Source organism: Oreochromis aureus, linkage group 3 (assembly GCF_013358895.1).
Source record: "Oreochromis aureus strain Israel breed Guangdong linkage group 3, ZZ_aureus, whole genome shotgun sequence".
Lineage (NCBI taxonomy): Eukaryota > Metazoa > Chordata > Actinopteri > Cichliformes > Cichlidae > Oreochromis > Oreochromis aureus.
In genome coordinates, this window is record NC_052944.1 from 72939986 (window position 1) to 72966394 (window position 26409).

Genomic DNA, 26409 nt, shown 5'->3' on the forward strand with positions numbered 1-26409 from the left:
TCCGGGTTGTTTGCTACGGCGTTGATTAGCCTTCCCTCCATTAAAGAATGAAGGGCTTTGGTTGGATCTGCCCCTTTGACCTAGGTCACAGCCACGTCACCAGGCTCCTGATTGGTTGTCGCGGCGCGATTTGACGCTGGAGTTCAGATTTTCCAACTGGAGTGGCAGAGGCGAAACACGCGTATGCACAAAATGCAACACAAAAATTCACGCGCGTGGTTTTTTTCGCGAGTCAAACGCGGCCCATGCGCTACACTGACGCGCGTTTCAGGCGTTTTGGCGTTTTGGCAACGCAAATCTGCCTCCGAATTTTCGCTTGACGCGCAATCGCGTGTCATCGCGCTCTTTCCATTGACTTTACATGTAAACCTGACGCTCTGGCCGCCTCTATCGCGTTCGGTGTGAACACACCGTTAGACTTACTCTATTTTTCTTTATACATATTTTTTATGGCTTGTGCTTTTATTATGTTTTTACTTGATATGCATTTTATACTACCCCTGTGTATTAGTGGCAATGACCTGTGAGTAGTGGTGTGCGATACTGCATATTTTGGTATCGATCCGATACCAAGTAAATACGGGCCAGTATCGCCGATACCAATACCGATACCGATACTTTTCAATAAATAAGGTGGATGCCTCATTGAATTGCTAAATCGCAATTAATTTTCATGACCTTAAGTGCTTTTTGTGATTTTTTCCTTTTGTATTATTTATTACTTAAAATCCAGGACATAATTAGGAGAAATAATTAATTTATAATTAAATAAAAAATGCTTTATTATTGTGGCGGCTGTGGTCTGCGATGCTGCTGCTGGTGAGATGGACTCACCTGTGTCACCTATGCTTATATCCTTACTCTCATTCCCTTAATGTATCTGTAACATGCAACTTCTTTCGGTGCTTTGCTACTGGAAACTGGAATCTTACCTTCATTGCATCTACAATCATGCCTCACCGGCTTAAAACCTGTGCGCTGCTTGTGCTGTTGTTGTTTTTGGTGTTGATGTGTATAGCTGGCAGCAGGAGGGCTGCAGCCGTTTAATGTAGGCTACTGTTACAGCAACCGTGTGATCACTGTAAGGGTGGACAGCGCGGCTCGGGTCAGCCGGAGGCTGGCGCGCCAGCGGACCTGCCAAGCTGGAGATGGAGGTCGAGGTGCTGGGGTCCTGTCTGAGGGCGGCATGCTGTCCGCTTCGGCCGCCTGCCCAGCTGCCTCTGAGCCCCGGCTCACTTCCACTCCTGCTCCGCCGCCTCTGCTTGCCATATGGGTGGCCATCAGGCCAGCTCCCGGCTTCCACTGGAGGCGTGGGCGACCGCCAGAGTGGACACTTCCCGTCGCTGGGCCGGGACATGGGCGCCGACGGTCCGGGCCGATTCCCTCGCCTGTTCGCGGGGTGGGGTGAAGCGGGCAAGGGGTATGTGGCAGGCGTGTTCTGCGATGCTGCAGGTTTGGTGGTGGTGACGTGCACGGCTGCCAGCGGAGAGCTGCAGCCGTTGAATGTACTATTACAGGAACCGTGGGATTATTGTAAGAATAAATGATGCGCGAAGCATGAAAATGCCGTAGGGTCTGCCGTGGTGGCGATCTTTTTTTTTTTCTTTTCTTTTTTAATCTTAAGTGCACGCAAACCAGTAAACAAATTAAAACAAATACTGTTGATAAACTATAATACAAAAATGGCAATTAACATTCTATACACCAACAAAAACAATATATATTATTAATATGTAAACAACAACCCCCAAAGTGTCTAAGTTACATGACGTGTCAGCGCAACACTGAAACATAAGAGGGGGGGGGGCAAAGTGTGCCTGCTCTCCGCTGTCACAGGAGCGGCGAGTCCAGCGACCTGGCTGTTTCGTTTTTGCCGAAAGCACAGCGTAGCAAACAAGCAGAACTCAAAGTAAAGAATCGATCTAACCAGGCTAGTATCGATCCGATACCGATCCCGACTTGGGATCGATACTATCGATATTTGGATCGATCCGCCCACCACTACCTGTGAGTATATTTGATACTTTGCTAAGGCTATAATACTCATGTTACTTCTCTGTCTTTTATGTTAAGCACTTTGGTATACGGCTGGTTTTTAAATGTGCTCTATAAATAAAGATTGTTGTTGTTGTTGCACAACAGATTTAACAAAAGGTAAATCTGGTGAAGAATCAGTCACGTGCCATATTGTACCCAGTGGATTAAGCATAATTTATGATCCCACAAACGTGTCTTTTCATAATTATGTAATGTTTCACTTTTACCTCATGGTGGCAGTGTTTTCACACTGAATTAATTAATATTTTGCCCTCCACATCATACAGATTACTGTTCACATTTTACTTCAAGATGTCAGATTTTATTGGCTTTTTTACCTAAGGATTCAGAAACTAATTGTTAAATATATAAAAGTAAAATAATGCTTTTTCTGATTCCAGTGAATTGGAATAATTCATAATTAGAGGTTATAAATGATCCATCACCTGGAAAGTTTAGCATTGATTTATAGATTAATGATTTTCAAATACAAAATCCAAATCTAATGTATTTATATAGCACATTTAAAAAGTGGAAAGTTTGCCCAAAGTGCTGCAAAGAAATAAAACAAGATATAAAACAAAAGATAAAACCATCCACATTAAAACATGCACATGAAGGAAAAAAAAGCATATCAACTCACACCAGTCTAAATGCTACTGAAAAAAGGTGTGTTTGCAAAAGAGACTTAAAAGGAAGAAGCGAAGATGCCTGTCTAATATTTAAAGGCAACGTATTCCAAAGTTTGGGAGCCACAATTGAAAAAGCTCGTTCTCCTCTGACTTTCAACCAGTTTTGGGGACCGAAAGCAGCAGGTCGGCCGATCTAAGATCCTTTAAACCTTTAGATCAGTGTTCCAACTGTGGTCGGTCAACAGCATCAAACGCTGCAGTAAGATCTAAAAGCACAAGAACACAAGAACCTCCCAAAGAATTTTGTCTGAGCTCTTATCTCACTTATTTATTTCAAACGATCCACAGAAAATTTCACCACATAGTTTTATGTAAGGTTTTTAAGGCTGTGGTGTTAACTTTTAAGTAACATGAGCCCAGCGGCAGCAGTAACGCTAGGCTAACACTAACTAGCTAGCAAGATTTTAAACCTGGTGCTAAACTAAGAGAAGCCACAAATCAGTTTGAATAAGAGTAAACATTTACTCACCAAGTCAGTGTATCAGGTAAAGATCCACAGCAATGACAACAATAATATCTTGAGCTGACGCTTCTCCAGGTTTGCTCAACATATTCCATAAAAAATGCACCGTGAACATGCGGACTGATCCGAGAGGGAGGAGGACGGTAGTGACGTGGCATTTTCAAACCACATCTTTCATCCTTCCGCACTGAGAAGCAAAATTTCCCGCTTACTTATTTTTCCTAAGTTAAGACAACTCAAATAAATGGAGTTTATCAGCGTTTTGCATAAAAAGTACTGGTAACTTATTTAAATTGAGTTCTAATAACAAATTGATAAAAATTGAGTTCAGGAGTTCAGCCTATTTAATATTTTTAATTAAACACAATATTACATTTTACAGTGTAGAGAAGATGAATGTGTTGAACACGAAAGAGGAAATCTGATATGATTCACACACAGACGCATGATTCTACCAGTCTGACCAGGATACTGACACACATAATTTTTCCATCAACACAGTGATGCTGAGGATTTAATGAATAATTTAATCATTGAATAAATGACCATCATTTATTGGTTTTAGATATGTTGCATTTAAAAAGAATATTTAAGGTTTGTAAAATTTGTTTGTTTTTTTTTAAACAAAAACAGGTTATGTCATTTTAGTAAACATATTTAGTTACGGCAATAATCAGCTTCAATTTTTCTTTTAAATGAACAGTTTATGCTGGATCTCAGTGTTATATGAAATTAATTGTAATAATAATACATAGACCTTGTTAGTTTGAACTAATGATCCTAATAATCAATAACAAGATGTTTTTATTGTATTTGATTCTACTGGGCTCTAACAGGCGGGCAGGTGGAGCTAACACAGCTATGTTCACTCTAACAGAAGCTTTAGCTGCACTGAAGTGAAATCATTTCACAGTCAAACAGACCATGAGCACAAAAAAAGAACAGGACAGGAAATAAAAGGTGGGCTTAGAATAAAAGCAGACAGAAACAGTAACAGATGCATCTGTTGTTTGTCAGTAAATGTGAGCGACACTCTGACAGGCTGTAACTTGTACTGGACAGTCTCCTGTCCCACATGGTGATACGCTGAATTATCAGAGCACAGATCAAACATCCAGGGCACCTCTGCTTGTTCCTGTTCTCTACATCACAGACATGAACCTGCTGAAGTTTAATCACATTATTATACATCATACTGATCCTCACACACTGAACAGAAACCACATTCTGTCTTCAGACTGTGACAGGTGGAGTGGGTTTCCAGCCTCCACCCGTGTGTACTTCAAGGACCTGAAAATATTTATTGTATTTCAGGGTTTCATTAAGTTATTTGACAGAAAGATCAGCTGACTGTGAGGGCTCAGAGTCAGCTGTGACTTTGGGTTTGTGGTATTTGTTTGTCAAATATGTGAACTCACAGCTGATAGGTGGAGAGGAATGTGGTTGCTATGGTGACGCTGTGGGTGCTGATGTCACAGATCTGAGGTGTGTCTGTATAAAAACAGCTGACAGGAAATACAGCTCAGTTAGTTTGTTCTGTGGATGTTTAGTACAGAGGTCCATTTTATTTAGTTTATTTTATTGTACTTTTTCTTTTTGCTCTTTACGTTTTTTAAATATTTTGAATATTTATTTTTTTCCATCAAAATGATCAGGAAAGACTTTGAGGATTACAGAGTTCCTCCAGAAAAAAAGTAAGTGTTTTAAATGACATATTTGAGTGTTTTGTACAAAGGTGGACAAAGTTGTCTTTGGTTTTATGGAGGCTACAGAACAAACTAAGAGTCAGATCAGCAGAAACAAAAACACGGAAATGTCTGCTGTAACTGCGTCGCTCTGCTAAACTTTGCTGTTTGTCGGTGTCTTCGTGTTTGTCTCTGCAGGTGAGGTTTATAAACCAAACGGTGTTTCCCTCTGAGATAAAGAGGAATAAACATCAGTCTGGTTTACATGTTACTTCCCAAATATTTAGTTTCTGACTGTCTGTTTGCGTGACGGCATCACGAGGTCTGGTGGCGTCTGTGTGGATTTACCCACTTGGTCAGCAGTGCAGTTTCCAGCACAGAGACAAAGAAGTGTAATGTGTGTGTCAGTGTGATGTGTTGTAGCTTCAGGCGTCAATATACAGCCAGGGACGTATCTACAGAGGTGGTGTAGGAGCCATATGATTTGCTCTTTTTTGACTAAGTGGGTTGGTTTAAATGGACTCACTGTATAGGGCTTTGGAGCGTGATGTCACTGGAGGTGGGCCACGCCCCTTTCCGCCATGACAGTAGGCTAGACACAGCTATGGTTCGTACGTGTTGTGTTATCAGTTGCAACGTTTGATCACACAATCGTGAAGGCAAGAAGCTGGATAATGGGCTCTCTTTTCATCGTTTTTCAACCTGGAGGCAACGTGAAGGATCCCATGTATCCGATATTACTAAACAAAGACGTCAGGCTTGCATTGCAGCGGTGAGACGAGCGGATCGAGTTCTGTGCAATCCCCAGCTTTTTGTTGGTTTGGTCTCCGCATCTTCTTTCCGGTGAGTTCTAAATTAATTCATATCACTATTAAAATGCTTTTAGTGTTATTTTCAATGTGCTGAGGTCATAGATAATGAGATAAAACATGCTAATGTGTGATGCTTTTGCAGAACCACGTCATGTCATCATGTCGACTGAGTAGCTTATGATTTAGCATTATTGCAGGCAAACCAGCATATGAAATGGATGTAACAAATCCAGACTGGGCACCAACACTGCACATGGGCCTCTAAAAACATACTAAATTGCTCTCATTGTACACTAATCCGCACATAACTTCCAGATGAATCACACACCTGTCATGTGCACTAATTTTATCTTACAGGCTTTGTCCTATCCCGATCTTTGCATACCTTGTCTGTGGAGTCAGCGCATACACAGCAAACCAGTTTAAGAATTATAAATCCCTGGAGGCCCACATCCAATTCACGAACGGCTGGGTGCAAGATTTGTCCATCTTTATGCCTCCACGCTGCGACAACTGTACGTTGTCGTTAAGACAAAGGTAAGTCGGTTTGAACATGGTAACTTTCTAAACAACTTCCTTGTTACAGTTTTTGATTTGCACGTACAGCCAAACCATCTATATTAGCCTTGGTTCATTACAGACCTTTTATTGTGTGGATGCTTTATGCATCCACACTATTGAGTTCCTGTTTCTCTTTATTCTTTATACTTTATTATTCTAGTTGCCACTTTTTGTACGTTTTTTGGCACTTAACTACTTTAACAATTTTCAGCCGATTTTCACCGTTCAAATTTTAAACTATTCTGCTATTTCTGCTAATGATGGCTATGACTTTTGGTATTTTATGCTATTATACTTTTTAAAATATTAAGCTTTTTTCCTTTAATTTGTCCCATTGAAATGAATGGGAAACTTCCACAATTCTGCTAAAACTTGCTTGTTTTTGAAACTTAACTACATTCTCATACTTTCGCCTAGAACAACCATTCAAATTTTAAAATGTTCACAAATTATTGGGCTATTCATGAATGATTCAGCTTTTTCATATCTGTTACCGTTTTCATCTTATCCCTCTTTAAGTTTTGATTTTCATTTTTGTGATTTTTCACAAAATACATGCGTTGTTATGGTTGCTATGCACTTGGCTTCCAGTGTGCCACTGTAGGTTTCGCAGTCTTCTCTTCATGTCCGAACAACTTCTTGCTACTTGCTCAATTTTCACTCAACTTCCACAAATTATACATCAAAACGTAGGTATTTTTGCTGGCTTTCAGAAAATGTCACCATCATTGTTGTGAGATTTATAGAATTTTGGCAAATCTCCTCAGACCAACATTAAAGTCGGAAAACTCTCCATAGAAAGTCAATGGAGAGTTTGTTCAAAATCATCGCTTGATTTCTGTAATGAGAGGCATATTCGAATCGTCATATCTCCTTAACGAAGCGAAGTTAAAACATGAGGCTTGTCCCCGTATATCTTCAGACACTCCTGACGCTCACAATTCAAGAATTTTTTCTCACCTATTACCGTTCTGAAATGAGTTAGACTTGTTTGAGGGTAGGAAATTAGTCCTTCGCTCAGATTTCTTCAGATTTCAAACTCTGAAATGAACAACTTTTTCTCTCGTCATATCTTTTTTTTTGGATTTCCACAGAGACCTGAAAATTTCCATGACTGTTCACCAAAGCCTGCTGTCTCTTACGGTGAAAGAATGATATCGATACTCCAAATAGATTTAGAGTTAGAAAGCGTTGTTTGAGGGCAAGTCAAGGCAGTTTTCGCTTGCCTCTACTCAGTTATGGTGCATTACAAGTCAACTATCTTCAATAATTCATATTTTAATGATAAATTGTCAAGACTTGAAGATTCCCCATCTCTTCTGAACAAAACGGTGTAAGAATGACCGTTCTAGCCCCTACGGTTAGGAAATTATGGCCATTTGTTTGAGAGGAATCCTCACTATGAGAAATAGACTGCAAAAATCCTGCCTCTCTCTGTTCTGAGTGTGTAAAAACGGCTGCACCTGTTTTGGCGGGAAAAAGTACACAGCCTCTCTGATTGGTGGATTCAAATTTAGCAGCTCCCAGGCTGCTTGAATGACCTAGAAACTTGCTCCTCTCTCCTGTGTGTGTGTGTGTGTGTGTGTGTGTGTGTGTGTGTGTGTGTGTGTGTGTGTGTGTGACAGACAGAGAGAGAGAAAAGAGAGGCGAGACAGAGTTTTTATGGGAGCATCTTATTGTATGATTTAAATTCAATATATTTAGACTGGTTGACTGAATTTGATCCTGTGTGTGTCTCTCTGTGCATGTGTGTTTCCATATGTTTCCATATTTGTGATTGTGTGACTGTTACACTTTTTTTGCTGAGTTTTTTTTTTCATTTAACAAGTACATTTGAAGGACCCTTAGCATGTTCAGCATTTTTTCAACTGTCCATTTTGCTTTTCCAATTTTTCTGTTTAAGTTATTACTATTGTGCTGAATCATACTATTTCTGCTATTTTATAAGATTTGTGCTAAATATAGCATTTCTGCCCAATATAGTATTTCTGATTAATTATAGTTTTTTTCTACCAAATCATATTACATTATTTTTGCTTTTTATAGGATTTTATAGGATATTTATATTGCTTAATATAGTATTTCTGCTTTTTATAGGATTTGTGCTTAATATAGTATTTCTGCTTTTTATAGGATTTGTGCTTAATACAGTATTTCTGCTAAATGTAGTATTTATGCTTAATCACACTATTACTATATATTTCTGCCAGCTCCCCAACCAATCATGTCTGAGGTCTGCCGTTTCTTCTCTCGTCATATCTCAGCGACGGATGTACAAAGAGCAATGAAAATCGCAGTCAAAGTACACCAAAGTCCGCTGATTCACCCAGTACAAGAATTATGCTTCTAGTCCACCTAGTTTTTGAGTTACACGACGTTTTGTAACTCCAAAAAACGGCGCTCTTTGCCTCTCACTGCGATCTAATTCTGACTGCTCATCACCCTGTTTCCCAAGAGCCCACTGTCTTTCTCAGTGGCGCAGCTGGTAATGACACAGGTCTGCAACCCAAAGGTCGTGGGTTCAACTCCACCTTGGACAATATGTTTTTGCCCTACAAATTAATACACTATCACAGACCACTAATTCATATTCATCATTTATTACAATTCTGCAAACTTTTATGATTTTAGCAGCTTTTCTAATATTGACCTCAGATCCTTGTTAACACTCCATGGCACAAATACTGTTCCCTTTAGGCTCTGTGTGTGTGTGTGTATCAATATTTCTCCCATTTTAAAGTATTACTCCTCCATAATTGTATTTCTGTTAAATCAAAGTACTTTTACTACATCTTAGTACTTCTGCTCAATCATAGTATTTCTGCTAAATCATAGTATTTTTGCCAAATCATGGTTTTTGTGCCAAATCATCAGAATCGTGTTTATTGGCCAAGTATATGTGCAGACAAATACAAGGAATTTCGTTCCGGTAGATGGTGGCTCTCGAGCACAGCAATGTAAATCTCACACACACACACACACACACACACACACACACACACGCACCCACACACACACGTATCTATATATACATTACACATGCATACACATACATACACAAAGCTGTGTAAACCAACTATAAATAACTAATCTAAACGCGTATATACATAAAATACAGAAATGAAATGAGGTGGAATGAATACTACAGAATGTACATAAGGTGCAGTTGCAGTCTGGCAGTGGGAGCAGTGTGACAGTTCAACTGTTTAGAAGGGAGATGGCGAGGGAAAGAAACTGTTCCTGTGTCGGGTGGTCCTGGTCTGCAGGCTTCTGTACCGTCTGCCAGAGGGCAGCAGATCAAAAGTCTGTGTCCAGGGTGTGAGGGGTCTGTGATGATTTTCCCTGCCCGTTTCCTGGTTCTTGAGAGGTACAGATCCTGGATGGAGGGCAGGGGCCGCCGATGATCCTTTCTGCTGCCTGTACAGTCCGCTGCAGTCTGCACCTGTCCTGTTTAGTGGCTGCACCATACCAGACTGTGATGGAGGAGCACAGGACAGACTCAATGACTGCAGTGTAGAACTGGATCAGCAGCTCCTGTGGAAGACTGTACTTCCCCAGTTGTCTCAGGAAGTACATCCTCTGCTGGGTCTTTTTGAGGATGGAGGTGATGTTGGTCTCCCACTTCAGGTCCTGGGAGATGGTGGTACCCAGCAACTTGAAGATCTCCAGAGTCGACACAGGGCTGTCTGATATGATGAGGGGGGCAGAGTTGAGGGATGTCTCCTGAAGTCCACTGTCATCTCTACAGTTTTAAGAGTGTTCAGCTCCAGATTGTGCTGACTGCACCAGAGTACCAGCCGCTCAACTCATCATAACATTTGTGTTATGTTATAGTATTACTACTAAGTGGAGGAATTTCTAAAATGTTACAGTATATGTGCTGATTACAGTATTTCTGTATAATAGAATTTTGGCAAATCTCCTCACACCAACACAAAGTCTGAAAACTGCATAGAAAGTCAATGGAGAGCTTGTTCAAAATCACCACTGGATTTCTCTAATGAGAGGCATTTTCAAATCGTCATATCTCAACGCAGCAAAGTTAAGACATGAGGCTTGTGCCAATATATCTTCAGACACTCCTGACGCCCACAATTCAAGAATTTCTTTCTCACCTATTACCATTTGGCCATGAATTGGGTTTGTTTGAGGGTAGGAAATTCATCCCTCGCTCACATTTCTTCATATTTCAAACTCTGGAAATGAGGCACTTTTTTCTCTCGTCATATCTTTTTGATGGATTTCCACACAGACCTGAAAATTTCCATGATTGTTCACCAAAGCCTGCTGTCTCTTACGGTGAAAGAATGATATCGATACTCCAAATAGATTTAGAGTTAGAAAGCATTATTTGAGGGCAAGTCAAGGCAGTTTTCGCTTTGCCTCTACTCAGTTATGGTGCATTAGAAGTCAAATATCTTCAATAATTCATATTGTAATGATAAATTGTCAACACTTGAAGATTCCCCATCTCTTCTGAACAAAACGGTGTAAGAATGACCGTTCTAGCCCCTACGGTTAGGAAATTATGGCCATTTGTTTGAGAGGAATCCTCACTATGAGAAATACACTGCAGAAATCCTGTCTCTCTCTGTGCTGAGTGTGTAAAAACGGCTGCACCTGTTTTGGCGGGAAAAAGTACACAGCCTCTCTGATTGGTGGATTCAAATTTAGCAGCTCCCAGGCTGCTTGACTGACCTAGAAACTTGCTTGTCTCTCCCTGTGTGTGTGTGTGTGTGTGTGTGTGTGTGTGTGTGTGACAGAGAGAGAGAGAAAGGGAGGGCGAGAGAGAGTTTTTATGGGAGCATCTTATTATATGATTTAAATTCAATATATTTAGACTGGTTGACTGAATTTGGTCCTGTGTGTGTCTCTCTGTGCATGTGTGTTTCCATATGTGTCCATATTTGTGATTGTGTCACTGTTATACTTTTTTTTGCTGATTTTTTTCATTTAACAATTACATTTTAGGGACCCTTAGCATGTTCAGGATTCTTTCAGCTGTCCATTTTGCTTTTCCAATTTTTCTATTTAAGTTATTACTATTGTGTTGAGTCATAGCATTTCTGCTGCTTTTCAGTATTTGTGCTAAATACAGCATTTCTGCAAAATCATACTATGTCTGCTATTTTATGAGATTTGTGCTAAATACAGCATTTCTGCTAAATCATACTCTTTCTGCTATTTCATAAGATTTGTGCTAAATATAGTGTTTCTGCTATTTCTGCCAAATTTAGTATTTTTGATTAATTAGGGTTTTTCTACCAAATCATAGTACAGTTTTACTGCTTTTTATAGGATTTTTAGAGGATATTTATATTGCTTAATATAGTATTTCTGCTTAATTATAGTATTTCTGCCATTTTATAGTATTTGTGCTAAAACATAGTATTTCTACTAAATGTAGTATTTATGCTTAATCATACTATTTGTATATATTTCTGCCAGGTCCCCAGGCAGCTAATCCTCTGTGAGGACTGATACATACAAAATTTACATATCAGGGCCTGCACGGCTTCCCAGCCAGCCAATCATATCTGAGGTCTGCCCTTTCTTCTCTCGTCATATCTCAGCGACAGATGTACAAAGAGCAATGCAAATCACAGTCAAAGTACACGAAAGTACGCTGATTCACCCAGTACAAGAATTATGCTTCTAGTCCACCTAGTTTTTGAGTTACACGACGTTTTGTAACTCCAAAAAACAGCGTTTTTCGCCTCTCACCGCAATCTAATTCTGACTGCTCATCACCCTGTTTTCCAGGCGCTTGCTCTCTTTCCCAGTGGCGCAGTTGGTAATGACACAGGTCTGCAATCCAAAGGTCGTGGGTTCAATTACACCTTGGGCAGCATGTTTTTTTTCCCTACAAATTAATACACTATCACAGACCACTAATTCATATTCATCATTTATTACAATTCTGCAAACTTTTATGATTTTAGCAGCTTTTCTAATATGGACCTCAGATTCTTGTTAACACTCCATGGCACAAATACTGTTCCCTTTAGGCTCTGTGTGTGTGTGTGTATCAATATTTCTCCCATTTTAAAGTATTACTCCTCCATAATTGTATTTCTGTTAAATCAAAGTACTTTTACTACATCTTAGTACTTCTGCTCAATCATAGTATTTCTGCTAAATCATAGTATTTTTCCAAATTATGGTTTTTGTGCCAAATCATAACATTTGTTTCATGTTATAGTATTACTACTAAGTCGAGGAATTTCTGTCATGTTACACTATATGTGCTGATTACAGTATTTCTGCTAAATCATAGTATTTCTACTATATTATATTTTTCTTTCTAAATATAGCATTTCTGCTATATAATTGTATTACTGCTATGTTATAATATTTGTGCTAAACCAGAGTATTTCTGCTGAAACATAGTATTTCTGCCAAATGATAGTATTTCTGTCAAATTACAGTATTTGTGCTAAAACATAGTATTTTTTAAAAAAAATTCAATATTAATAGTAAATTACAGTGTCTCTGGTAAATCACAGCATTTCTGCTATGTTGTACTGTTTTTCTAAATCATAGTATTTCTGTAATGTTTAAGAATGTTTGGCTAAATATATTCTTTCTGTTATCTTATACTATTTCTCCTAAATTCTTGTATTTTTGAGAAGTTATCGTGTTTCTGGTAAGTTACAATTTTTCTGCTAAGTTCTGCTATGCTATTGTATTTCTGCCAAGTATTATGTTTCCTCTAAGATATTGCAGTTCTGCTAAGTTACTACATTTTAGCAAAGTTCCTTTGCTTCTGCAAAGTTTTTACAAATTCTGCAACTTTTCAGCTTTTTCTGCTAGTTTCAGCAGACAGCTTCAGCATTACAGCATCCACACTGCATTTTCGCAGGAAATGCAAATTTTTCTAGTTAAAAGTGGTTTTTGTGTGTTTCAGGTACTGCACTCACAACGACTGAATGAAACTGCACTGTGACCTCGTTGTGTGGACACAGAGAGACCTGTCATACGCATCTTCCCTGATGTGGATTTCTGGGAACCACGTTTAAAGCAAGCACAAGACTTCTTTCTTAAAGTGTGTCTTCCTGAACTTGTTGGGAAATACTTCTCCAAACAACGTGCTGCTCTAAATAGCCTGTGTTTCATTTTGTGGTTCAAGATTGATGCCAGCTGTGTGTTGCCATGTAAATAGTTTGCATTTCATTTTTATGTACTTGCTAAGTACATGTGATAAGATCAAGAATAAAAAAAAAACATGTATACTATTCTTTTCTGTTTTATTGAAACTACTTCACACAAAGTACAATTATTTACAATGAACTACACATGCAGCACAACAGCTTTATGAATACTCAACAAGAGCAAGTTTCATTTGGCGCTGGTTTGACAACCACACTGGGGCACATATTCACCAAAACACAGCAAACCTTAACAATCTTATCAAGTAGTGTTGTGTTTATTTCTGCTCTGCCCTGTTCATTGCACACACAATGCTTCGTCTGCCCTTTAGCTTCCGTGATGCTGTCTGTCCGATCACCACTGTCCACATTTACAGGTGGTACCTCAACCTCCACTTGTCCAACACAACTGCTGTCCACAGCTATGACATTGTAATTTTGTTGTTGTTCTTCTGTCAGATCTTCATCGATTACTTCTGCACGGGGCACACCTTCAGACTCTGCAGCTGCATAAAAGCCTGTAAGATAAAATTAGTGCACATGACAGGTGTGTGATTCATCTGGAAGTTATGTGCGGATTAGTGTACAATGAGAGCAATTTAGTATGTTTTTAGAGGCCCATGAGCAGTGTTGGTGCCCAGTCTGGATTTGTTACATCCATTTCATATGCTGGTTTGCCTGCAATAATGCTAAATCATAAGCTACTCAGTCGACATGATGACATGACGTGGTTCTGCAGCATCACACATTAGCATGTTTTATCTCATTATCTATGACCTCAGCACATTGAAAATAACACTAAAAGCATTTTAATAGTGATATGAATTAATTTAGAACTCACCGGAAAGAAGATGCGGAGACCAAACCAACAAAAAGCTGGGGATTGCACAGAACTCGATCCGCTCGTCTCACCGCTGCAATGCAAGCCTGACGTCTTTGTTTAGTAATATCGGATACATGGGATCCTTCACGTTGCCTCCAGGTTGAAAAACGATGAAAAGAGAGCCCATTATCCAGCTTCTTGCCTTCACGATCGTGTGATCAAACGTTGCAACTGATAACACAACACGTACGAACCATAGCTGAAGCTGTATCCTGTGTCTAGCCTACTGTCATGGCGGAAAGGGGGCGTGGCCCACCTCCAGTGACGTCAACTCCAAAGCCCTATTGGTGCACGGGTGTGGGGCGTGTCTCATGGGTGTGGTAGAGGATAAATGTGGTTGCACTCACCTGTTCACTGCACCTGATGTTGATGAGCAGAAAGGGTGAGCATGAGGTAAAACCTTCTGTTGACCGCAGCTTGAGCGCAGCTTGAATGTTTTTTTATGTATTTTGACTGTAACTTGATGGTTTTTGTATATTTATGCACTAATTGATGCCATAGGCCAAGTTGTTATTTGGCATAGTAATTGGTGCCAATTGGTAGTGATGGCCAAATGAAGCTTTCTGAAACACTGAAGCTTGTATTGAAAAACGGTTCATTACTCGAAGCTTTTCAACACAGTCCTCTCCGGTGACATCTGGTGGCGAAAATTATGAAGAGCAACTTGAATCTGCAAAATTAAACGGACTGCTTAATTATCACTGCTCACTCCACAGAGTGGAGTTCTCTCTGATATTGGGCCACCGTTGCGTTGCTTTGAACATGTAATTGTTATTTTTTTCCTCGATTGGGGGGCTGAAAAATTTGTAATGCTTATTTGCTTAATACATTTTGATCAATAAACTTTCCTTATGAAACATGCACCATGGTGTGGCCTTTCTTTGCTTATGACTCCTTGATGTTGGTAAATACAATAAGTGAGCAATATATATAATATACATATGATAATGTACAGCACACTGGAGTATGCCCCTGCTGTGAAGTCCTGCCTCCATCTACTTGTGCATTTAATCACTGGACAGCTGGACAGGTATGTTCATACAAACTGTTAGATTATGCCAATTGTCCTATCCATATTTTTGACCTAGGGGTAGGATTGATTGTGAACTGGAAAGAGAAAATGCTTAGGGGGCTGAGTACGGCTGGGTATCGTCACTGATTTGTAGAATCATTTTGATTCGATACAGGATCCGATTCAATTTGATTGGAATCTGGAAGGTTTTGCCTCAGACATATTACAATTCTGATCATTTATCAGTATATATCCATATTTTTGTATCTATTAAAAGAAAGCTGACACTTGTGAGACTTAATTAGAGATGTAAACAGAGAGTTATGAAACCTGCAGCTTCAGAAGCCAGCGGGGGAAAAAAAGGTAAACACACCGAGAACCCGCCGACACATCAAAATTTGATTCTGATGCGTCGGGTCCGTGCTCTGTGTTTACGTTTGTATGTTTTAGCTGTTTGGTGTTTGACGAAATTTTGTGAGGTTTAACCTGAGATGCTGGCATTTCACGCAAAATAACATTTAATTTACAAATCGCCTCAGGAGTTTAATGAATCAATATCACTTTATTCAATTTAGAATGGATTGTAATCAGAAAAGCGATGATCAAAACCCACCCCTAACCATGAACTTGCAAAGTAAAAAAACATGATCTATGTAAGGTAGCCTTTTGTTATTTTCATTTAAAAAGAGGATTAGTTTTACTGTGCGCTGGCCGAGTCTGTTTCTTTTCTTAGAAATAATTTCTCCTGCCCAAGAGAAAATCCTCTCGCGTGGAACAGAAGCGGCTGTGGAGTGCAGGAACTACACTGCAAGTTGGTAGATATGCCAACTTATGGGTCCTGCAGACTATCACCTAAAAACAATAAACAAAACGATTTTCTAAAATGTGTAGCAATGTAATTTACGTATAGTGTCAAATACATTTTTTTAGTCTTTATTAGCTTTAATTCACATGGAAGTATTTCTAAAGTCATATGCTGTAATGATATTTACATTATGAAAAGATGATTTTGGACATTTCAAGTTTTTCACTTCTACAGATAAAATAAATTGAGCAAAATCAACTCAAAATCCCGTGAATGATTCACTTCCTTATATCCATTTGAATCAGGTACCGAAGCAGTTACGTGCGTAATGAAGCTTCGGACGTCACTGGTCACGTGACTTTTGCCAAACGAAGCAAGCCTCGACACAGTGCTTCTGAACCAGTGTGTTGTTTTTTTCGACACAGGCTCCGGAGCGTCAGCTTCACGCGGGCCATCACTACCAATTGGTAATTGGTGGTGAGTTGCAGTTATTTGTTTGTGCAGTCTGTGCATTTGTTTAATAGTTAATCCCATGTGCTGATTTGTATATTGGACAGTTGTGTGTGGAATAAAAGAAGCAAATGTTACAGAAGTGTATTTTATGCATTTATTGTTGCGCGTCATCTGTGTCCTAATGTTTAGCCTGCCGCGGCCTTTGGTTGGAGGAGCCGCAAAAGGTGGCATGGAGTGGCATGTGCCACCTAGGTCTAGTGTCACCGTAGTTTTATAGATGACAATGTTGTTTATTAAAATAAGCTAGCATCATCCCTTTGAACCTAGGTAATTCATTTTATTTTATTTAAATTCTATTACTGTATATATTTCACTGCATTCATTTCAGACTGTTTGTTGTTTCAATGTCAGCTTGAATCTCAAAGAAATCATTACATTACATTTCACGCACAATCTGATATCGTCGTGTTGGTGTTGTTCCCACATCATCATGAAAATGTTGTTCCAGGATCAACATTGCAAGTGACCAATCAGAATGTTGTGACGTCATACTTTTGCGACTTCAGAAAAAAACGCCGTAAAGCAAAAAACTGTACTTAAGCTGCGAGAAACCGCCTCTGTCCGCCTATCAACAGACCCTGACTCTGACCCTTTAATAAACGGTAAGCAGAATTGATATTGTCCTTGCAACATTGGAATTTCATAAATGCACGAATGACTTGGCGCGCAAAATAATAACGTCACAAGAATGTGATTGGTCACTTGCAATGTTGAACCTGGAACAACATTTTCATGATGATGTGGGAACAACACCAACACGACGATATCAGATCATCCACATTGCACTGCCTTAGTTATGACATATTTATGATCGTCATACAGTCCAGTCCTGAAAAACTAATGTTTCAGCTTTATTTAAACCTCAAAGTTAACCTCATATAGTCAAATCTTTCATGTCATGTGGAGGTGTGGCCTGGCCTCCATCCCAGATGTTAATAACACTCACCATCATTGCGTTTCCAGACTGTAACAAATCTGAAATACCCATGCTGTTGATATAAGGTGTGCTCTGGCACAATCATAGATGACGGTTGCTACTGACAACAAATAAAGCTGAGTGGGGGTGGGGTAACACTGCAATATATTTAGTTTTAAAATTTATATTCACTGTTAATAGTAGCTAGGTTCAAAATGTTGATGCTAGGTTATTGTAATAAACAACATTGTCATATATAAAACTACGGTGGCACTAGGGATGGTAAGAGATTATATTAGGGTGGCACTGCATGCCACCTCTGTAGATCTGTCCCTGAGTTTTAAATGGTTGTACAAAAAAGTGAGAAACGCTGTTTACATTACACAATGTAACACCTGCATATATGTAAAGAAATACCTTTGATTTTCTCAGCCCATGTGATTTCCATGCAACCCTAAGAACATTTCATTACATCCGGCCCTGTATTCAGCTACAAAGCTTTTAGTTCAGTGTATACAAACAGCTGCAGGAAATGGATTCTGTTCTGTTCTTCACTCATCACCTACCTGACAGCTGACACCTCACACTGTTTCTCACCTGCATCATCTGTTGGACTTTAAGTTGGTCTGAGTGCTTCTTGTTGGTTTTTTGATGTACATTAAACATAAATGACAGAGTCAGGATTTATTCCAGCCTCATAGTGAAATGCAGAGGGTTAAAAATGTCTCACACCTTCATACATGGTGATGCTGGGTAAGAGAAGCCTGTCTCAGTAAAGCTTGTTTGTTTGTTGGTGTCTTTGTGTTTGTGTCTGCAGGTGAAATTTAACTGTTAGAAAACAAACAGTGTTTGTCTGTGAAAAAAGAAAATTAGCCTGATTTACACATTGATGTCTCTCAAAGAAATTATTACATTTTACCGCCTTAGTTATGACGTAGATATTTATGATCGTCCTACAGTCCAACCTACCAAACGTCACTTTAATGCGACTTCCTTAAGAGATATCGAAAGTGTGGATTTTGAACGAGTTACTGAAAAACAAATGTTTCATCTTTATTTAAACCTCAAATTTAACCTCATGTAGGCAGTTTTAACTCGGGTTCTGTTATTAACTGAAAATACCAACAAACTCAGACTTTTAAAAGAGTCAGATCAGCAGAAACAAAAACACGGAAATGTTTCCTGTAACTGCGTCGCTCTGCTCGACTTTGCTGATTGTCGGTGTCTTCGTGTTTGTCTCTGCAGGTGAGGTTTATAAACCAAATGGTGTTTCCCTCTGAGATAAAGAGGAATAAACTTCAGTCTGGTTTACATGTTACTTCCCAAACAATTAGTTTCTGACTGTCTGTTTGCGTGACGGCATCACGAGGTCTGGTGGCGTCTGTGTGGATTTACCCACTTGGTCAGCAGTGCAGTTTCCAGCACAGAGACAGAAGTGTAATGTGTGTGTCAGTGTGATGTGTTGTAGTTTCAGGAGTCAGTTTAAAGCCACAGATGGATCTACAGAGGTGGCATGTGCCAACCTAAAAAAATCTCTTGCCACCTCGAGTGCCACCGTAGTTTTGTATATGACAATGTTGTTTATTAAAATAAGCTAGCAGTAACACTTTGAACCTGGGTGGAACATGCCACTGCATGCCACCTCTGTTGAGTTTGCATTAGCTACATTGTAAGGCACATTACAGAATGTTCCACCTGCATATGTGTAAAGAAATGCCTCTGCTTTTACCACTCCATTTGATTTCCAAGCTACCCTAAGAACACTTCATTACATCCAGCCCAGATACAAAGCTTTTAGTTCAGTGTATACAAACAGCTGTAGCTCCATAAAGGCAGCATGCAGAGACTCACAGTGTCTTATAATGAGAGGCTGCTTTCTCGCATTGAGTCTGTCTTCACTCTGAATGGCTGCTGTATTCAATTTAGTTCAATTCCATTTTTATTTGTATAGCACCAAATCAAAACAACTGTCACCTCAAGGTGCTTTATATTGTAAGGTAGACTGTACAATAATACATACAGAGAAAAGGCTCAGGGAGGGGTGGCTGTCTGCTGCGACCGGTAGGAGGTGAGGGGAGGAACATAGTACAAAGACATGCTGTGGACGAGAGCTAGAGATTAATCATTAAAGATTAAATGCAGAGAGGTCTATAACTCTACGTGAGTTAGAAAGGTGACTGAAGAATCCCCAGGCAGCCTCTATTACAGCATAGCTAAGCGACGATTGTACTTCGATCTTTAAACTCTCTGCTCTGTGTTGTTTCCTCTTTCAGGCCAGAAAACCATCAGAGCTAAGTCTGGGCAGGACGTCACTCTGCCATGTTGAGCTCCAAACAACAGCAGCAGCATTATCGGTGTAGAGTGGAGCAGAGCTGACCTGAAGCCACAATATGTGCTTTTGTACCGAGATGAGCTGTTTGATTCAGAAAACCAGCATCCATCTTATAAGAACCGGGTGGATCTGCAGGACAGACAGTTGAAGGATGGAGACGTGTCTTTGATTCTGAAGGATGTGACGATTAATGACGCTGGAACATACGAGTGTCAGGTCTTCATGAGAGGAACAAACGTGAGGAAGAGAGCTAATCTAGTTGGTGACCCCATCAGTATCATCTACCTGAGTGTTGTTGATCCTCCAGGTGAGTGAGTAGAGTTGAGTGTGTGTGTGATCAGAGGTGAAGCTGCTTCCTGGTTGTTGATGTTTGTTTCTAAAGATGTTGTTGATGAGACTTTGTAGAAAGCAGCTGGTCTGAGTGATGTGATCAGAGTGCAGTAGATAATGTCTGACAGCAGTTTGAAGAGGAAATGGATTCTGTTCTGTTCTTCACTCATCACCTACCTGACAGCTGACACCTCACACCTGTTTCTCACCTGCAGGAGGATCTGTTGGACTGATCGTCGGCCTGAGTGTTACTGCTGTGCTTCTTGTTGCTGCTGTTGTTGGTTTTCTGTGCTACAGAAAACATAAACAACAGCAGACTCAGGATTCATACCAGCCTCCTGTTGAACTGTAGCATGTTTGAAGATGTAAGAGATGCCTGTATCACTAAGGCACAAAGCAGAGGTCTGACTTCAGAAACTAAAACAATCACATCCATGTAGAAAACCAGAAGAGTTGCTTCATTCCAAAGAGATTCCACAAGGGAAAGTTTTAATAAAAACTGTCCCGCAAGAAGGAATAATAAAAACAGAAAAACTATTATTAAATATTGCAGATTTAAAATATGCATCTGTGAGTCCCAAGAAATTAAACCCAAAGTTATCCAGGAAGGATGACTTAAAAAAAAAAAATCATCTGGCTGAGAAGTTGACAGAAGATACTGAATAATGTTGGAAAAAGTGTTAAAGACCTACACCTTCACTGTCTTTTTAATGTTTTTACATCTATTGTTATGCATTTACTTCAAACACTGAGCACTATTGGTTTCTGATGTATTGTAATATTGTAAATTATTATTAATAGTGGTAGTCATGTTCAGTTTTGATGATGTGCGTTAAATGTTTCAAACACACATAGGTTTTCATCATTTGATTGTATGTTTGGTCTGAGGCAGCTAAATTAGTTTGTAGAGAACATGTATCCCAGATTTACGTTGGATGTTCAACATGTTATATTCTTCACATTTCTGTGAGACAGGCATGAGTTCATATTTTCAAACAATAATTACGATGTCTTAAAATGAATACAAATATATTTCAGTGTTTTTTCCAAACAACATATTCTGTTTCCGATTCAACTTGTTTGAAGCAAAATTTTATTTCCACTAATGTCAGGAATTTACTTTGTTAATGGTTTGTTTCTCACCTGTTTTCAGAGTTCAGTGCCCAATATTAGAGGTTCAGCCGCTGTTTGTAAAATAAAACTTCTTCCGTGAGGTTTGAACCAAATGAACTCATGTGCAGATAAACTGTTACATAATTACAGACACTAACTGATCAGTAATCAGTCTGATGGTGTTCATTTGTCAACTATAACTGTATGAATGTTCTGACAGTGTCATGAAACCAGAGATAGAAATGTAACAGATGTAGTTCAGATGATGAAATATTTCAAGAGCTAATAAATTTTTTTACATAAATTAGTACTGGATAGTAGAATAGTTGTTTTGAGTCTATTCATGTATTTTCTGTCTCTTTTATCTTCCTGTTGACATAACTGATGCAGAGTTTATCTCAGCTGGAGTCCAAATAGATCATATAAATCATCCAAAAATATCACTCAAATAATCCTGAGGTTGTTTAATTGCATCACTCTGAGGTCCCATCAGAAGAACAGTGTGTTTTAAAATTACATATTTAATTTCCAGATCAGCTGTGGTTTTATGGAGGCTACAGCTAAATGCTGATGACATTTTGAGGTTAGTGCCTTTGCCTCACAGCAAGAGCTGTGAGCTTAAACCTGTGACCTGAGCTTAAAGCGACCAGCTGATAAGGGCCTTTCTGTGTTGAGTTTGCATGGTCTACCCGTGTATGTGTGGGTTCACTCCAGGTACTCCAGCTTCCCCCCACAGTCCGCAGGTCTGAATGGTTGTCTGTCTCCCCGTGTTAGCCCAGTGTTAGCTGGGATAGGGACCATTTAACTTAAGTTAACATACATTTATTGCAGATGCAAATGCTCAGTGTGATGTTCCTGCTCGATTATCACTGATGATCTGTTTGTATCCATGTTAGTACATAAAGTCCAACATCTCCCTCTAGTGGCCATATATAAACCATGTGTGAGGATGGTGTTAATGTAAAATGTGAATCATAGTGTTCCAGTCAGTCATCAGTGTGTCTCTGCACAGCTGTAATTAAAATGTGTTCAGAGGGCCTCAGTGTCTGAATGGTTCCAGTTCAGCTCCATAACAGCAGCGTCCCTGGTTTGATTCCTGTGTTTCAGCTCATATCTGCCTCTCTCACTGAGGGGACGTCCACTACATGGACATGGATTTGTTCATCAACCAAACAGATCGCTGAGAGCAGAGGACATCTGATTTTAATGATTCCTCTTTTCATGTGTGGGAAGTGAAAAATAAGAATATTGCAGACATTTCATTTACTTACTTACATTTGATGACATTTAATCAGATGATATTTAAACAACTGACATTCTATTTTTTTTTTGTTAGTGTAGCCATTTTAATTAACAATGTTTTCAATTTTCTTTAAAGCCCACTGTACTACAATTACCATTACAGTTAAAACATTTTATAACACTTACCTTTAGACAAAGTAAAAAGTACAACCCTAAGTTGTAGTACAAACTATATAAGTACAAACTTTAGGTCCCCACAACGTTCTTTGAACCAATAGAAAGCTGGTGCTCAGAGGAAGAGGGCGGGCTTTACTTGGCGTCAGTGACAGAAATGAAAAAAAGCTGAAATGAGTGAGAAGGACGATGAAGGAAACATCTGTGCTGTGTCTGCTCTGTAAGTAGAATCTCTGTGTTTGTTTGAATTCTTGTACTTTGACTGTCTGCTCTCCTCATAACTGATGATGGAGGAGAAGACATGAAAAACAAATCAGGCTGAATTCAAGTTCAAAACACCACAAGGACCAACTGCAGGTCTGAACTGACTCTTTATCTTTGCTCAGGAGTCGAGGAAACACAGCAGGCAGTGAAAAGATCAAATCATTCACTCATTATATCAACACAGCTGCACAGTGGACACATGACTTTACTGGGTTATTTGAATGCAGTGGATGTTTTCCATATAATCACAGTGAAGTCAGTGCAAATTAAAAAAAAACCATATAACACTAGAATGTGAGCTACCTCATGAATACAAAAATAAATCATGACAAACACAAAACTCAAAATACGACACAGGAACCACAATACTGTGTAGGTCCTCAACATTTAAAAGACATGTTTGGTTAACTGGTGATTCTAAAATGGCTGTGGGTGTGAATGATAGTCTTCACTGGACTGATGAGCTGTACACTGTGACAACTGGAATCGATCAATCAATCTTTTTAGGTTTACAAATTTTTCAAGCTTTTATACAAACTATATTGAAACATCTGGCATCTAACTGAAAATATGCAGAAGTATGAAAGAGTGATGTTTGTGTGTTTGTCAGCTGTTTGTGTGGAGTTGTTCTTTATGTTCACCTCAAATCAACCTGAGTGTCATTTCTCTTTAGTTCTGATCTCACTGCTGAGCTGCACAACAAACCAAGGTCAGTAACCTTCTTCTGTCACAGTTTAAACCTGAGAAATGCTCACTGATATGACCTGATTGGGTTCATGTTTCACAATATAAAGTCTAACAGATCATCAGTTTTTCATTTTAACCCTCACAGCTCGTCTGACTGTGAGTCCCAGCAGCTCTCAGTTATTTAAAGGACACTTTGTGTCTCTGAGCTGTGAGGAGGACGACAGCTCTGCTGGATGGACTCTGAGGAGAAACACAAGCAAACAACAGAGGACTCAGTGTGGAAGTACATGGGGAAAACCAGCTGGTTCTTCCTGTAACATCGGCATGATGATGCTTCATGACAGTGGAGTTTACTGGTGTGAGTCCAGAGAGGGTCCCATCAGTAACATGGTTAACCTGACAGTCACTGGTAAGCTGAGTGTGTGGAGTTAGTGTTGATGAAGCTGTGTGTAAATGGATGAAATGCTGTAGTTTGTCTCTGTGTTGAGGTGGATCAGTGATCCTGCAGAGTCCTGTCCTCCCTGTGATGGAGGAGATGACGTCACTCTGCTCTGTAAAACAAAGACCACTCCTCCAACCTCCCAGCTGCTTTCTATAAAGATGGCTCCCTCATCAGGAAGCAGCCTACAGGTCACATGACCATCCAGCATGTTTCCAGGTCTGATGAAGGCCTCTACAAGTGTGACATCAGCGGTCATGGAGAGTCTCCATCCAGCTGGATCACTGTCACAGGTGACACACTCACCTGTCTGTGTTTCTGCAGCTTTCAACATTCACAATGTGACGACAACTTAATGACTGTGTTTGCTTTATTTTAGACAAACACACCACCACACCTCCACCTACATCCACACCTGCAACTACATCCACCTCTCCACCTGATTCCACCTCTATCGCTGTTCCTCCATCACTCTCTCCTCCTCTTCTCTCTGTGCTTTCATTTGTTGGATCAGTCTGTGTTGTGGTTCTACTGGTGTTACTGGTTCTGCTGGTGAGACGATGTGTTCACAGGAAACCTGAAGGTGAGACTCAAATGACTGCATTTGAAAAGTTTGGGTTTTGATAGGCTGCAGATTTTTTTCTAATAATATATTTACATTTATATATGTATTTTATTTTCTGTGCATATTTTTACGTGTAATGTTTGTGCAGTTACATTATATTGTTACACAGCAAGCTCATAGTTTACACATTCATTTTTTTTCATTTTTGTTAGAATAAAGTCCCATTTACACTCTTGACAGTAAAATATTTCACTGTGAAATTTGCAATCAATTCAACAGCTCACGATGAACCTGCAGAAGATGACAACATGCAGAGAGATGTGAAAATATCACATCATCAACAGCAGATGAACAGAGGTAATATTGGGTTTCTGGGTGGTCACAAAATTCTTGAGTGTTTGCACAAAAATGATTTAGGAAAAAAAAAATGAGAAGATGTCTGAATGTAAATGTACCTTGTAAGTAACATTAATTAAAACTGGTAAGTGAAATTAAAACTGTTGGAGCTCCAAAATAGTCAAACAGTACACAACACAGCAGAGAGGTCCAGTTCAGGGACTCCAATTAGCTGAGGCAAAGCCTAGCAGACAGCTAGCAGCTACAGCTGCCTATGACTCTGTATCGTATTTTCCGGACCATAAGGCAGATTGTTGATGAAAGGGTCTGTTTTCATAGGCGCACCAGATTATAAAGTGAATTAAGCGAAACAAAACAGTCAGATAAGTCAAACTTTACTCAACTCATTCTTCTTGCTTCCATCACTTTCCTACCATTGATGCATTAATGCTGATTTCTCTGGCAGCTGCTCTATTCCCATGTTGTTGCAGTATATTAATGACTAAGCTCATATTGTGGATGGATTATCTCAGTTGCTCACCTGACTGACGTTTGGTCCGTTTACAGCATCCTCCCATGCGATTGCATTTGTCCCTAACAATCGGGAACCTTCATGTTAGATTTTATCAAGTGGAAAAAAGTTAGGGATTATCCTCCAGCTTCACCGTGGTAATGTTATGCTAACATAGCTGTGTCTTTAGCGATCACATAGCACATCACTATATACCAGCTAGTCCAACTTTAGTAACCCTACAAACGTCTCCGCTGTTTAGTTTTAGTTTAGTTTTTGCTATCACTTTATGGTGGAAGTGATAGCAGAGCTGTATGTTTTCATTTTTTTCACAAATCTCTCAGTCAGAACATGGTATATCATGTTTAGGTGAAAACTAGCGAGCTAACTTCCTACTAACTTCTAACTCCGTTAAATGTAATAAATTTTGTTTTCATGGGTGCCTGGATTTTAAACTTAATTGTTAAACCTGGTAAAGCAGCATTTCATTAAAGATGAAAGAGACAGTTTTTAACTCTCAATGACGCAGCTCATTGTTCATTTGATTTTGGGACCTGAAGCGGTTGGAGTTTTGGACCCTGATTACTCTGCGAGGCTCCTGACTAAGGTAGCCATAATGCCCTGACAATCCATCAAGCAGTGCGGCTTCGTAGCTTAGTAAAGGTGTACTAAAATATTTTTTGACAGATTTTTGAGCTCCGTGTACCACATAAAATCGGTTTGAGGTCAGTAAGCACAACCAGAATTCACATATGGCGCACCGGATTATAAGGCACGCTGTCGATTTTTCTGAAAATTAAAGGATTTTAAGTGCCCCCCAGTGCGGAAAATATGGTAAGTCAAAAAGGCCACACCCGTATTACTTTAAACTGAAGTCCTATACAATTCA

General features: G+C 39.5%; 1 long non-coding RNA gene across 1 annotated transcript; it reads left to right on the forward strand.

Moving 5' to 3' along the window:
- Positions 1-5672: 5672 nt before the first annotated feature.
- On the forward strand, positions 5673-13219 carry LOC120437535. The gene is made up of 3 exons (XR_005611206.1): positions 5673-5720; positions 6092-6226; positions 13158-13219. It is a non-coding gene; the product is annotated as an uncharacterized LOC120437535 (long non-coding RNA).
- The last annotated feature ends 13190 nt before the right edge of the window (positions 13220-26409 follow it).